The sequence below is a fragment of the Daktulosphaira vitifoliae genome, unplaced genomic scaffold (genome assembly GCF_025091365.1).
Source record: "Daktulosphaira vitifoliae isolate Bord-2020 unplaced genomic scaffold, ASM2509136v1 Scaffold_1, whole genome shotgun sequence".
NCBI classification, from domain to species: domain Eukaryota; kingdom Metazoa; phylum Arthropoda; class Insecta; order Hemiptera; family Phylloxeridae; genus Daktulosphaira; species Daktulosphaira vitifoliae.
This window is the reverse complement of record NW_026099572.1, coordinates 5,297,870-5,311,269: the sequence shown is the minus strand read 5'-3', so window position 1 is coordinate 5,311,269 and position 13,400 is coordinate 5,297,870. Positions and strand designations below refer to the sequence as shown.

The 13,400-nt window shown below is 28.4% G+C and overlaps 1 long non-coding RNA gene across 1 annotated transcript; it reads right to left on the bottom strand.

The window, feature by feature from the left end:
* Window positions 1-6,648: 6,648 nt before the first annotated feature.
* On the bottom strand, window positions 6,649-7,251 carry LOC126896130 (uncharacterized). Its single transcript, XR_007701779.1, has 2 exons — window positions 7,164-7,251; window positions 6,649-6,805 (listed from the first exon to the last, which is right to left on the bottom strand). It is a non-coding gene; the product is annotated as an uncharacterized LOC126896130 (long non-coding RNA).
* Between the last annotated feature and the right edge of the window lie 6,149 nt (window positions 7,252-13,400).

Below are 13,400 nucleotides of genomic sequence, written 5' to 3'. Positions count from 1 at the left end.
TTTTTTTTTTATATAATATTGAGCATAATATTTCTGACGACTTCGGTAAAATGTAACTTTTACTTGTGATTTTAATCAATTTTATTCTTGCAATCTTGACGCCAATAACTCTGATTTTTCCTTTGAGAGTTTCAAATGTCTTATTAAATCATTAAGTTCAGTTTGGGTAAAAAGCTTCGGAATTTTTTCATGTTGAAAACTAATGTCAGTCTTACACTCGGCATGATTACTTGGTTCGGGCGATTCACTATATTCTTTTTTCCTTTTGGAAAAACAGGATATTTAACTGAGAGTGAATGTGGAACTGGTTTTGACATGATGTTTACATTTTAGGAAATTTGTTTTATTTTTCAATGGCACATAACTTATTCATTTTTTTATCAATTTTACAAAATAATATATAATTTTCTTTGTTATGTATTAGAGTATGATGTCTATTGAAATTATTGTTGATAAATTTATTTTTTATTGGTGTATTTTACGTAAAACTCTGAATTTTTTCTGACATTTTGAAAAAAATGATAAAAATTCAGTGGTAAATTCGTGGATAGCAAACGACAAAAAAGTCAAATAAAAAATTGTTTAAAATAAAAGTTATAGGTAATTTAATATTGTTTAATTTTATATAAAATAAATGAAAATCGGTTGAATGCAATTAAAGATATTAAGAATATAATGAAAACGTTTTTTCGCGGTACACGAAAAACGCTAATTTCGCAATAACTCAAAAACTGTTCTACTTTTTGTATTTTGGACTTCATTTTCGGACTCAGCGGACGATTTTACATAAAAAATGACTATCATAAGTCATAGGTCAATTTTGTTGTAAACTAGTGTTATCATTTAATATAAAATAAACCTAAAATTCGAAGGTTAACTATTTTACTTTATATATACATATAATATATTTTATTTTATTTTATACATTGTGTATATAGTAATACGATTTATTATTTTAAATTTATAAAATGTTTGAATATTTACAAAACCAATAAATTTAATTTTAAATACCGTAACTGCTAATGAACTAATGAACCATCGTAGAGCTTGTTTTTATTGAACTAATGAACGATTATTGAACCGTTATCGAGCGTTTTATAGCTGAACCGAGGAACGGTCTTTGAACTCTTATTGAACTTTTGTAGAACTCAGTTCACCCCATGTTAAAATCCGTATTCAAATCTCATTTTGAACCGTGCTGTGAACGGGTTTTGAACTGAGTTCAGCACCGTTGTTACTATATTAAATGAACCCGGTATGAACTCGAATTGCTACTCGGGTAGGAGCAGGTTCAATCGACGCCATGAAATTAAAAAAAAAAATTACATCCTTAAAATAGCAGGCACTCGCGAAAAAGAATTTAATAAAATTGGTTGCAACGCACACAGCAATAAAAATTACTACCGCTACAGACGAAAATCAGCATACCAGTCCCGACGATGGCAAATTTCTGACCAAGTTTCTGTCCTTTGACCCGGCGGTTATATGGCGACAACACGGCTAGCCTTTAGAGAAGGGGTAAACAAATTTTCATATCCAATGCCGGAAATTATTAAGAAAAATTCGAATCACATTATATCATAAGGCGACAAAGTAGGTGGTGAGCAGTGCAAATGACGTACAAAATATGAAAGGAGCGGGGTGAATGTATACACAAATGCCACCCATGAACCGGTCCGAAGTAGTACACAGCTGACTATCTTGCACACGCACAAATATATCACAACACCTTATCGTGATTATTTGAATGATAAACGCCGTCGCAACACACATTCGGCTCAACCAAAGTAATTTAGGACACAAACACACTTATATATATATATATACAATTAGACAGAAAATAAATAAGTACTTTTGTCACGTTACAAACTCGAAATGAAAAAATTAAAATTTTTGGTTAATATTAATAAAATGATATAATAAATTTAGTTACTGGTTGGTCTTGTATGAGCAATGCTCATACAGGTGTTTTCTTGCTCATTGAGCATGAGAATAATTGAGTAACTATGAATTTAGTGAATAAAATGATTGAATTCACCTATGAACAGGAAGTAAAGGATAAATTGCGCTTTTTGGATTTATTAGTTAAAAGAGTAGAGGAGAACTAAATTATGAAATTTATGGGAAAAACAAACACGATCAGTCACATTCCGAACAATTCGAACCACAGTTGGCAACACGAATTGGTAGCTTTTAATAGTATTGTAACGTACACATTATTCGAAATTTAAAATTTATCTCCGTGTTAGGGACATATACCAGGGGTGTCCAATGTCTCCGTGAGAAAAAGAACGAATACGTTTTTGCGATGTGGCTGAACAAATGCAATGACGGCGGTACTATTGACGGAAGGCTCGTCGCCTTGAGAAATCACTATTAAATTTTTATAAAAATGTGAAGCGACTGCGGCTAAATCTTCTGAATCCAGCCATACTAGCCGTTTCGCNGCCATACTGGCCGTTTCGCGGAATCTATGTTTAATAATTGTTTAATGCCGTTGGAATCTATGTCTATATTCTTATTTTTCAAAATTTCTACTAAAGTGTTCACGCCACAAAATCCGTCTTTGGGCACGTGTTTTAATATTTGGGTTCGCGCAGCCATATAATCAACGGATAATTGATTTTAAAATTTATTGTCTATCAATTGTNATAATTGATTTTCATATTTATCGTCTATCAATTGCGCCGCGGGCTTACTATCGCTATTGGTGAATTTTATTACTATTTTTTCGTTATTATCATATAAGGTCAATGTTGAATTGCGCATACACAAGTTTGCCATGTATTTATTCAAAAAATCATAACCCAAAAGATTATCCCCTTTCAAATTATCAACTACTGCACAATCGATTAAAAATGAATGATCGTTAAAATAAACTTCCAAACAAATTTTTTCTAATAAATTTAGTGGTGTACCATTTGCTGTGGTCAATGTCGCGTTATTTGTCGGATGAATAGTGTATTCCGGCGGTAAAAGGGCGCTGTTAATTATGCTCGTTGACGCGCCTGTATCGATGATAAATTTAAAATTCCGATCATTAAAAATACCTGCAATAATTGGTTCATTTGTTTGTATACTGTGATGAATGAGATTGATATTGTTAATAGTACAGCTAATTATCTTATCATTTTGTTTGATGTTGTCCGAGGTTTTAGAAGAATTAATGGATGGTGATTGACTAAGTGGTGTAGGAGCGTCAAAACTCAGCCTAGTCTCCTTGTTTTGAATTACGCGTTTTTTGTAATTTCTGGCGGTGCTTCGATCGCGGGGCGAGTTTCGTAAGTTATTTGCTTAGTGACCCCACCGTTTGAATTTGTAGGGTAAAAAATATTTTTTATAGGATCGTAGAGTAATAAGTTTGTGGACGAGTTCGATCCGAATTTATTGTTATACTGCGGGTTTTGGACATTATTAGTGTTTTCATTACGCCCTATGTAATTATTTTCACGTCTATAATTATTGTAATTTCTAATGTTGTTGTTTCTATTTCTATTTCTATCATTATTATAGTTATTTTGGTTATAGTTTTGCCAAATATCCTTTCTGTTATTTGTAAAATTCATATTGGGGCGCCCAGAATTATTCTCAAAACTCCTAGCAAGGGGTCTATAATTATTGAAATTATTTCGGATATTACCATTATTGTGATTAAAATTTCTGTTATTATTACTATTGTTGTTGTATTGACTCCTATTATTGTTGTTTCGCTGTTCATTGGGGTAATTAGTAGTACGATTAGTTGCTCGATTATTGCGCGGTGGCCTAATATAGTTTATCTCGGGGTTATTTTGGATAGACAACGTCAAAATCTCAACCTGTTTTTTTAATTTCTCTATTTCACTGTCCTTATCAGTTTTATCATTTAACCCTGCGTTTTTTTCTAACCTTTTAATGTTTCATCGAGTATCTCGAGCGAATTCAAATTCATATTTTCTAATTTTCTAAAATACTCTTCTGGCAATCCTCGTATAATATATCGTATTACATTTCTCTCAGGCATATTTTTATCTACTCTTTTACATTCCGCCTTTACATTCAATAAATATTCCTGAATCGTCTCCGTATCTGTTTTTCTCCTTGATTCTAAATTTTGCTTTCTTAATCTTACTTGCGCGTCTGAGTTGTAGAACCCTATCATTGCTATTTTTGCTGCAAGCCAGGTTAAGTTATTGTTTTGTCATTCAATCGCTTCGAAAACCGTTTGCGCCATATTGCGTAAAGAGATAGGTAACATAATTAATTTTTTTGGGTCATCCCAACTATTAGCGGTTGCTACGCGTTCGAAATTATTGAAAAATCTAGTTAAGTCTTCGGAAAGTTGACCTGCGAAAATTGGTGCTGGTATTGCGGTTACAGCCATAATTCTTTTGTTATTATTAATATTTAATTTAGCCGGAAAAATTGTAGAAACTGGGCTGTTAGTTTCTAAATTTAGTGTTTTGATTTCGACTATTGTTTTTTCTAATATATCGGGTGAAGTGGGGCCACTAGAAGAGCTTTTAGTATCAATAGTAGGGAGAAACTTTGTATTTGGAAGCTTTTCAATATCAGACTCGTCGTCCGAGTCGTATTTTTCGACAAGCGGCGGATGATTAAGTTTCGCGCGAAGTATAGCAATAAGACTATTTATTGAACTATTGATTGGTTGCTCGCTGTTTAAACTGCCTAAAATATTAATTAGATCGTTTTTCGAACAGAAAAAGTATGTATATCCCCTATTGTCGGCTTTTAAAGTTGTCAGTTTATCGTTAAGAGATAAGGCAGCAAAGCTTTCTGCTGTATATTTCCTCGTACTAACGCGCTTAAATATGGTAAATCGTTCTGTTGAAAGAACTACGGTAGCGCCTACTGAGTGTTTAATATTGTTACACCTTTGAAACGCGTAGGCTAATTTAAAATTTTTAAGGTTGTCTTTAATGATTTGTTCTTCGTTGATTTATATTAATGTGTTAGTAATATACTTCGTAAAATTAAATAATTATATTCGTCAAACGGCAATTGGTACTAAATTAAAGCAATACAATAAAAAAAAAAAATGTTGATCGTTGTTGGTATATCTATTAAATCGGCACAATTAGGGCAGATCTATTCTGTTAAGAACAGAATACGGCGCCTCCACTATACTGCAACGTGCTTTCCCGCTAGGATCCCAACAGTTGGCTAAGCAGTACCTTAACGGGGCAACGCTGGCCCTATATAATTTATATCCCACTAGAAGGGCGGTTAGCGGTTTCGTGACCAATAAATATAGACTCTTAACTAACAACGATAACAAACATTTATTTCTATTTAATAGTATATTTGAAATATAACCTGACTGGATCTCTAGAGATGTTGTGGTATCCAAGTTAGGTGAGCGACAGCGGCGAGCGTACACAATCCGATTGTAATAAAATAAATCTAATAATTAAATTAATAGTAAAATGTAATATTGTCGGAATTAGGTTGTAGTAAATAAAGTATAATCTGTAATAAAAAATGAGTAGCCGCGAGCGTGGTAAAATGTCGACTGGTTGTCGTTATATATTTATTTAATGAAGAAGAATATCATCGGTTTTGTTTACACCCGCGCGTGCCGCATATCTGTAGTAGGTCGTAGGGACGTTTGTGCTGATCAGGCACTAGTGTGGTATTGAAATGCTAATGTTGGTGAAGGACGAATAATGTGTACGTTACAGTATGGTTTACACATTAGTAAATATTCCTATGAATAAAATAGATTTCGATAAAGAAATTAGTTAGAAAAGAAATAGCTAGATTTAATGGGTTTAAAAAAACTATTATTTTGAAATTAGTCCGAACATAAAAATGGAATAAAGAAAGGAGGGCTGCTAGTATTCTCACTAGCGTGGAGAACAAAAGTAATTAGATCACCCATTTTATATTATATGGGCAACTCAAATGGACTAGTTAGAATTTTTAAGAATCATGATATTAATTTAGTAAAATCTAAGAGTAATAATTTAAGAGATTTATTAGGTAACTCTAAAGATAAAGTAGAAGAAGGGGGAAATCAGGAATTTATAAAATACAATTTGAAATTTGTAATTAATGTTACCTAAGACTAAATATAGGAATCAAGTTTAAAGAGTACTTAAGAAACATTAAAAATCAATGTTTAGGCCTACACAAAAAGTGTAGTTATTGTTTCCGTCTACTCATCTACCCTTTCTCTACCGGATGTTAGGCGGCATCGGTGGTTATCAATGACGGCCGATAACTGTATGATATGTATTTTTGTTTAGTCATAAGTTTTAGTATCATTTTAGCTTCGATGTTAAGCTGAGAAGGTATTGGTTTTACTATGTGTATTTTTTTTTTTTTTTGTGTCTGTTACCACTTTTTCTCAGCTCTCACTGAACGGATTTCTTTCAACAATACTTCAAAAGATCACAAATCGTATCTAGTCGGAGACATAACCCTCAAAAATTGAAAAAAATTCCCTCGTTCCCCGTAAATTGGGGAAACCTCCAAAAAAATTACAAATTTAAAAATCGCTAATTTTCGAAATTTTTTCAATATTTTTTACTAAAAACTGCCGTAACTTTTTCAAAAATGAACATATCAATATAATTTTTTTTTTATAGATGCTTGATGTCTTTACCTATTATTTAGTATATTTTTTTTGTAAATTTGACACTTAACCTGCCCACAGGGGTGGATTTAAAATGACAACTTTTTCACAAAAAATTAACTTTTTCAACTTAACTTTTGAAAATGTTCCGGAAGGTCTGACACTTTTATATATATCTTAAATTAAAGCTAATGTAATGTACTTTAATTTGAAAAAAAAAAATTTGACCTCTGGACTTGTCTTCATGGTGAAAACGGCTACCGAATGCTATTTTTGTGTGAAAATTTTCGATTTTATAATTTACATTTTTTACTTTAAAGTGCTATAACTTTTTAAAAAATGTATGGATCAATACAATTTTTTCATGAGAAGTAGTATTTATATACATCTTTCATTGGATATACTTTTTTTTTAAATCAGACTATTTCCCTATATATGGGGGGGCTTCAAATATAAAAAATGCATATAGAAAGTAGAACTTTTTCAACTTAACTTTTGAAAGTGTTCCGGAAGGTCTGACACTTTTATATATATCTTAAATTAAAGCTAATGTAATATACTTTAATTTGAAAAAAAAAAATTTGACCTCTGGACTTTTCTTCACGGCGAAAATGGCTACCGAATGCTATTTTCGTGTGAAAATTCTCGATTTTATTATTCATATTATATTTAACTTTATAATGCTATAAGTTATTGAAAAGTGTATGGATCCACACAATTTTTTTATGAGAAATAATATTTTTTAATAATATCTTTTTCATTCGACATACTTTATCTTAATCGAGATAATAAGGAACCAGCAGATCAAGTAGCTTTTGGAATAAAACACCAATTTTTTTAAAATTAAACACTATCTAAAGATTTGCATCGAAGCGTTTTTTTTTTTTATTGTGATTTTAACCACTATCAGATATCATTATACTTGATCCAACTATGCCACGTCACCACTGTGCCGCGAATCCCCTGTGCTGCGTTTTTTTTTCTTGTTTATCAGACAGTTAATTTTTTTGTTGTAAGTCACACGGATGACGTTTTCTATTATTTTATTAAAATAGCAGGGATTATGTTTAATACTTTCAATTGCGAATCATTCGATTAAAATATTTACCTATGAACATTGACATGAAATAATTGTATAAAAAATCTGATTGGTGAGTTTGGCAGTTACTATTACATTTATGTAAATTATTAGCAATATATACATCAATAATGAATATAATGATTCATTAATGTTATACCACACGGATGTTTTGATTATAAAATTTGTCATTTTGTACTGAATTGTTTATTTTTATTTGTATAAACTTAATTTTATGTGAGCTAACAACCACAGTCTTTTTTCTGTATAAATATAAATACAAAGATCTTTTCTTATTAATCATCAGGTAAGCGAGATATTATTTCTCACCTTGGTATTAACAGTTGTGTTTATCTTATCGTTGTTCGGCGGCCGCACAGTCGTCTTTTTTATAATCAAGTAGTCTACCTTTGTACAGCGCACCGCTTGCGTATATACAGAGTGTTCAGTAAGTCAGGAAACGGGTTTCTATTGTTCTCATTGTTACAAACAATGAGAAAAATAGAAACCCGTTTCCTGACTTACTGAACACTTTGTATAATAAACCCATATTATTTTTTCGTACTTTACGTTTTATTTTAATTTTATTTAATATTTTTTTGTTATAAAAGTTTACATTCGAACAATCAAGAAGTTGATAAATCTCCGGTAGCTGAGCATTTATTGACACATAATCACTCCCTTAAAACCATAAAATTAATTAAAAACGTAAATAATTACAATGAACTTAATAAAAGGTCGGCAATAGAAATGTTTAAAATTAAAAACAATTTAATTCATTTGAATCTTGACCTACTGAAATATTCATTATTAAACTTGTGTAAACTGCAAAATTTGATCATTTTACTTAGTGATAACGTCACTAAGTGATAAGATCACTTGGGTTATATAAGTGAGTTTTCTCTGTTAAGGGTGTCAGTATGTGTTTAGCGTTGACATTATCAATTTAATTTCCGACATACGTATCCGAAATTTTTTTAGTAATTTTTTGTGATTTTTTGAGTTAAGTATTTCTAATATTTTTTTAATTTGAATAAAATTATGTAATATAATTTTCTCTCGGGGTATGAGTACGGGGATTTATTAGAAGATCTGAAATGTAAATTTACCTTAATGATGTTGATAGCAAGGTTAAAAATAAATATACTTCAATTTTTTGTGAATTTATAATATTTGCTAAGATACTTCTTGAACTTGTTGAAAGAACATAAAGTGGAAGAGTAGTGAATTAAATTGACAGTTTTTATGCCCTTTTATAATTAATTTAATTAATCTATTTGTGCTAGAAGTTATTATATATAATTTTACTTAAAATAAATAATTTGACACAACTAAAGAATTTCTTATAGTTCTTACATTAGAATTGTATCAATGCATTTTTATACATATTTCTCGGAATAGTTTGAAGTATTGACATGAATAATATATATTTAATTTTGTGACTAATAGACAATGATTTATAAACCACCGAATAATGAACGGTGTATGTATTATAAAAAAAAACAACATAATAACATTATTTATTTATATATTCTATTTCATATAAAGTGACACGAAAAATAAGAAAATATGACTAAATAATGATATTATGTAGTTTTTATTTAACAGACGATTCATCTTACTTAAACTACTCATTTACTTTCAAAATAAAAGTAATTTCCTTATTATGAACGTGTTTTATATTGAATACCAATAAGTATAAAGTTATCGTGATGAATCTAGAATAAAATATAAAAGATTCTATATATTTTATAAAAATTACTAATTATCAATAAGTAGCTCTAATTTAGTAGTGGAATCTATTTTAAGTAAATTTTTTGTATAAAGCATTATTCAACAAAAATAAATAGTTTTTGCACATTTTATTGCTTTTAATAAGATAGTTCTTTAATTTATATTTCAACGAATTTTTATGATTAAATGCATATAATTTAAACTTTTTAGATAAACATCAATCCGAAAATTATAACTATCTGAGAACATTATTAATAAACTATTTTAAAATTATCAGAAAAACAAATTTATATGTTTATAATATCAAAATTTCCATTTTAGAAATTTCTAAGTTAGAAAATTGTAATTTGCAATACTTCTTCGACAACCAATTTTATTTTTAAGAAAAAATTTAAAATGTGACTTGCATTGCAACTTTTTATTCAAAATAAATAATTAACATTTTTTTTTTTTTGAAAGTTTGAAAATATTACATACTCTATGCAATTTATTGACAAAATTGTACAATATTTTTGCATTAAATTTGTGTTTTACTTTTTTTTTAGGTTCTATACGAATCTGACAAGGTATTGTTTTTACTATGATGTCTTTTTTGCGCATGTCTGTGATAATTCTCGACTCTCACTAGACTAATTTTTTTAGTCTATAAAGAGTGTTTTTTTTTATCATAATTTACTCAATCACTTACAAAAAAAAATAAAATAATTTAAACTCCTTTTTTTTTTTTTATTACATTTCAAATGGGAACACATATTTTGAATTTAATAAAATAATTGAGGTTATATTTTAATAGTAAATGATATTAGACTTTCTAACATAACTTTGATTTTTTCATTTTTGAGTTACTTTACATGTATAACATAAGAGGGATTACAAATTCAGGTAGTCAATTAGTTTTTTATGACATCGCTATTTTTAGATACATAGCATTTATTGTCAATTATGACTTTATTAACAGATATGTTAAAATGTGGTCGTAATGAACATTATTTTAAGTTTATATTTACTAATACATCAACTGATAAAACAAAAAACATATCTGTCGAGAGTTATAATTGACAATAAACGTTCCGTATCTACAAATAGTGACGTAATTAAAAAACAATTAATTATCTGAATTTGTAATCCCTCATATATTATAAATGTATAACTCAAAAAATTTAAAATGGTAAAAATTCAAATATCGTTTACAACTAAAATAATACAGAAAAAAACCCAATTTTTGAAAAATAAATATTTGTAATTTTACTAAAAAATATAGATTATTACTAAAATAAAAAAGTATTCGGTAAAATATTTAAAAATTGGTATTAATAACAACTAAGTATACAAATTATTGAAAAGGAAATAAAAAAGAAGTATTACACAATTGTCTTAAATATCAAACAAAACATAAAAAGGTAGTGTAGTGTAGGTATAAAGATGAAAATAGGTCTGCTGCCTATATTTCCACGAACGTGTGATCGTACAGCAGTTATCGTGATCGTCTGACACTCCGGATTGGCTGTGGGTGTTAAAAGGTCATTGTTATAGGAATGGAATGAGGGTAACACCTAACTATGAGTTTCAGACGAAGTGCGAGACACAAATACTTTAGGTATGAAAAAGGATAAAAATAGGGGTAGTCGAGTATAAGATGCAAATGAAGTGCAAGACACAAGTACTCTGAAATGTAGAGAACGAAAGTAGGTAAGTGAAAATGAAGAACAAAGGTTTAACTTTATACATCAATACGGATAGCAACAACCGAGTATTGAGACTGATGAATGACACAAAACAAATGGTTGCGTACTGGAATCGCCTGACCAAAATGGCCACATCCTTTGAGTTTAAATAGTAATTTGAATTATTGCTAAATTTGCAATAAATATTTTTTATTACCAATGTATCAGTCGTTAGTAGCGAATGCGCTGTCTGTATATTATTATAATAATTTTTACAATAATGTTAACGTGACAACATCACACAACTTTATTTAAATTATTTCAAGATCAACATGCAAAGTTATATATAAAAAAAAATACTAGTTTAAGAATAAATATATTAATGATAACTTAAAACTTAAGTATAATGTATAAATATGCATTTCTTAACAATTATATATTTATTACAATTTTTAAAAATAACGAAAATACAAATTTAGTTTATCCTGATCCATTAAGTTAAAAGCTGCACATATTTGTCAACAAAATAAATAAATTTAATATAATTTCACATCTTTAACATTAATCAAACTTGATTTATTAAATTATTTTAAAAATAGCAATAAAGAATCTAAAGGATTTATATTTTAATTTCAACTAATTTATTAATTTTCAAAAAAAAATTCTGTTTAATCCACATATTTCCCTTTAAATAGGTATCAAAATTTTGTTTGGAATCATATATGTTTAACTTCCTCAAAAATAAGAAAATTGCCAAACCAAGAAAATAAATAGTCTATAACAACTTTTACAACAGTATTATAAAAGAAATTAATACTATTATGCTATAACAGAAGGAGTAGTGGCTAGAGATGAAAATAAACAGACCTGCTTTTCACTTGAAGTTATTGAAGCAAAGTAATAATGACTTTGAAAATATTAGGCCAATATTTTAATTATAAAAGGAAAAAATGTGATAATTTCTAACTCTGTTCAAACTCCCTCGTATTAAAATTGTTAAAATGAGGATATCAATAAAAAGTTAATTGTCTATAATATAACGAAAAAAACTATAGTAGTTTTAAATTAACATACTCTCAATATTTCTAATTTTTGAGATATTTTTCTTATACAATTATTATAAGGTTATCATTATCATCATCATCATCATCGTTGACAATGGCAACAACGTTGTCTTCGGCATTATCATCGTCGTCAATATCATCATCGTCATCAACTAAACCCATATTTTTATAATCATTGATTAACAATTTTTTTTTTTTGATTAAAGTTTTTTTTAACATTTCAAATGCGTTTTTAAAAGATTTACTTCTTACAAGTAGATAATCAAATGCATATATTACATTAGAAAAAACTTTGATATTGCCATTTCTAATATCATTTTTAACAGGTCTACAATTTGAAGTTGCAAATGCACACACTAATTTTTCAGCTTCAAACACTTTGTTATTACAGTCGTCAAAATTAGCAAATTTTGATACTTGTTCTAACATATTAATGGTAGTTGATAAATCATCTGGATATTTGTCATATAATTTTTCAGAAAAAAATAATTGGGATTTTTTCATTTTTGATAGCAAATTTTTATTAAGTTTGAACAATTTTTCTAAAAATGTTAAACATTCTGTACTGTAGTCTTCGTTTTCTATAGTGCTACAATATTCTACAACTGTTCTAATTCCCAAAATAAATTCCATTAAATATGCTGTATTATAGCAGCTAATGAATAAATAAAGTTGTCTTACTTTAGCTTTAACATTTTCACTGTTAACATAATTACCATTAATATCAGTTTTAAGAATCTCTTTTAAAGTGCATTCTTTATTATAAACATTGTCAGATATAGTACAATCCTCTAGGAGTAATGCAAGTTCACGCCATCGTTCATTATTTTTTAGTAGTTTATTAATTTCAATAATTAAACTGGGACCAACTGAAATAACTGCCGGGTATAGAATAAACAACAATACTGAGTAAACTAAAAACATTTCGATGAAAAATTTTGTAAATTTGTATAACATACTTTAATAAATTCTTATGTCTTAAACTTATCGGTGTATAATAAAAGTAATAGGGTATGAAAATTTGATATGACCTGGATTATGAAGTTAAATACCATGCACTGTTTTATTAATAGAAAATGTAAATATAACGCTACGCTTCATATTTATGATATTTGGATTATTTTATCGATTATTATCATATTAAATAAAAAAACAAGAAGATTGTATTAAGAAATAGAATATTTTTGTTAATTAAAAACTGAAATTTTATAAGTAAGAAAATAATTTAATTTTTACTAAGTTACAAATTTAGCTTTAAAACCATGATCAAACCAAAAATTTGA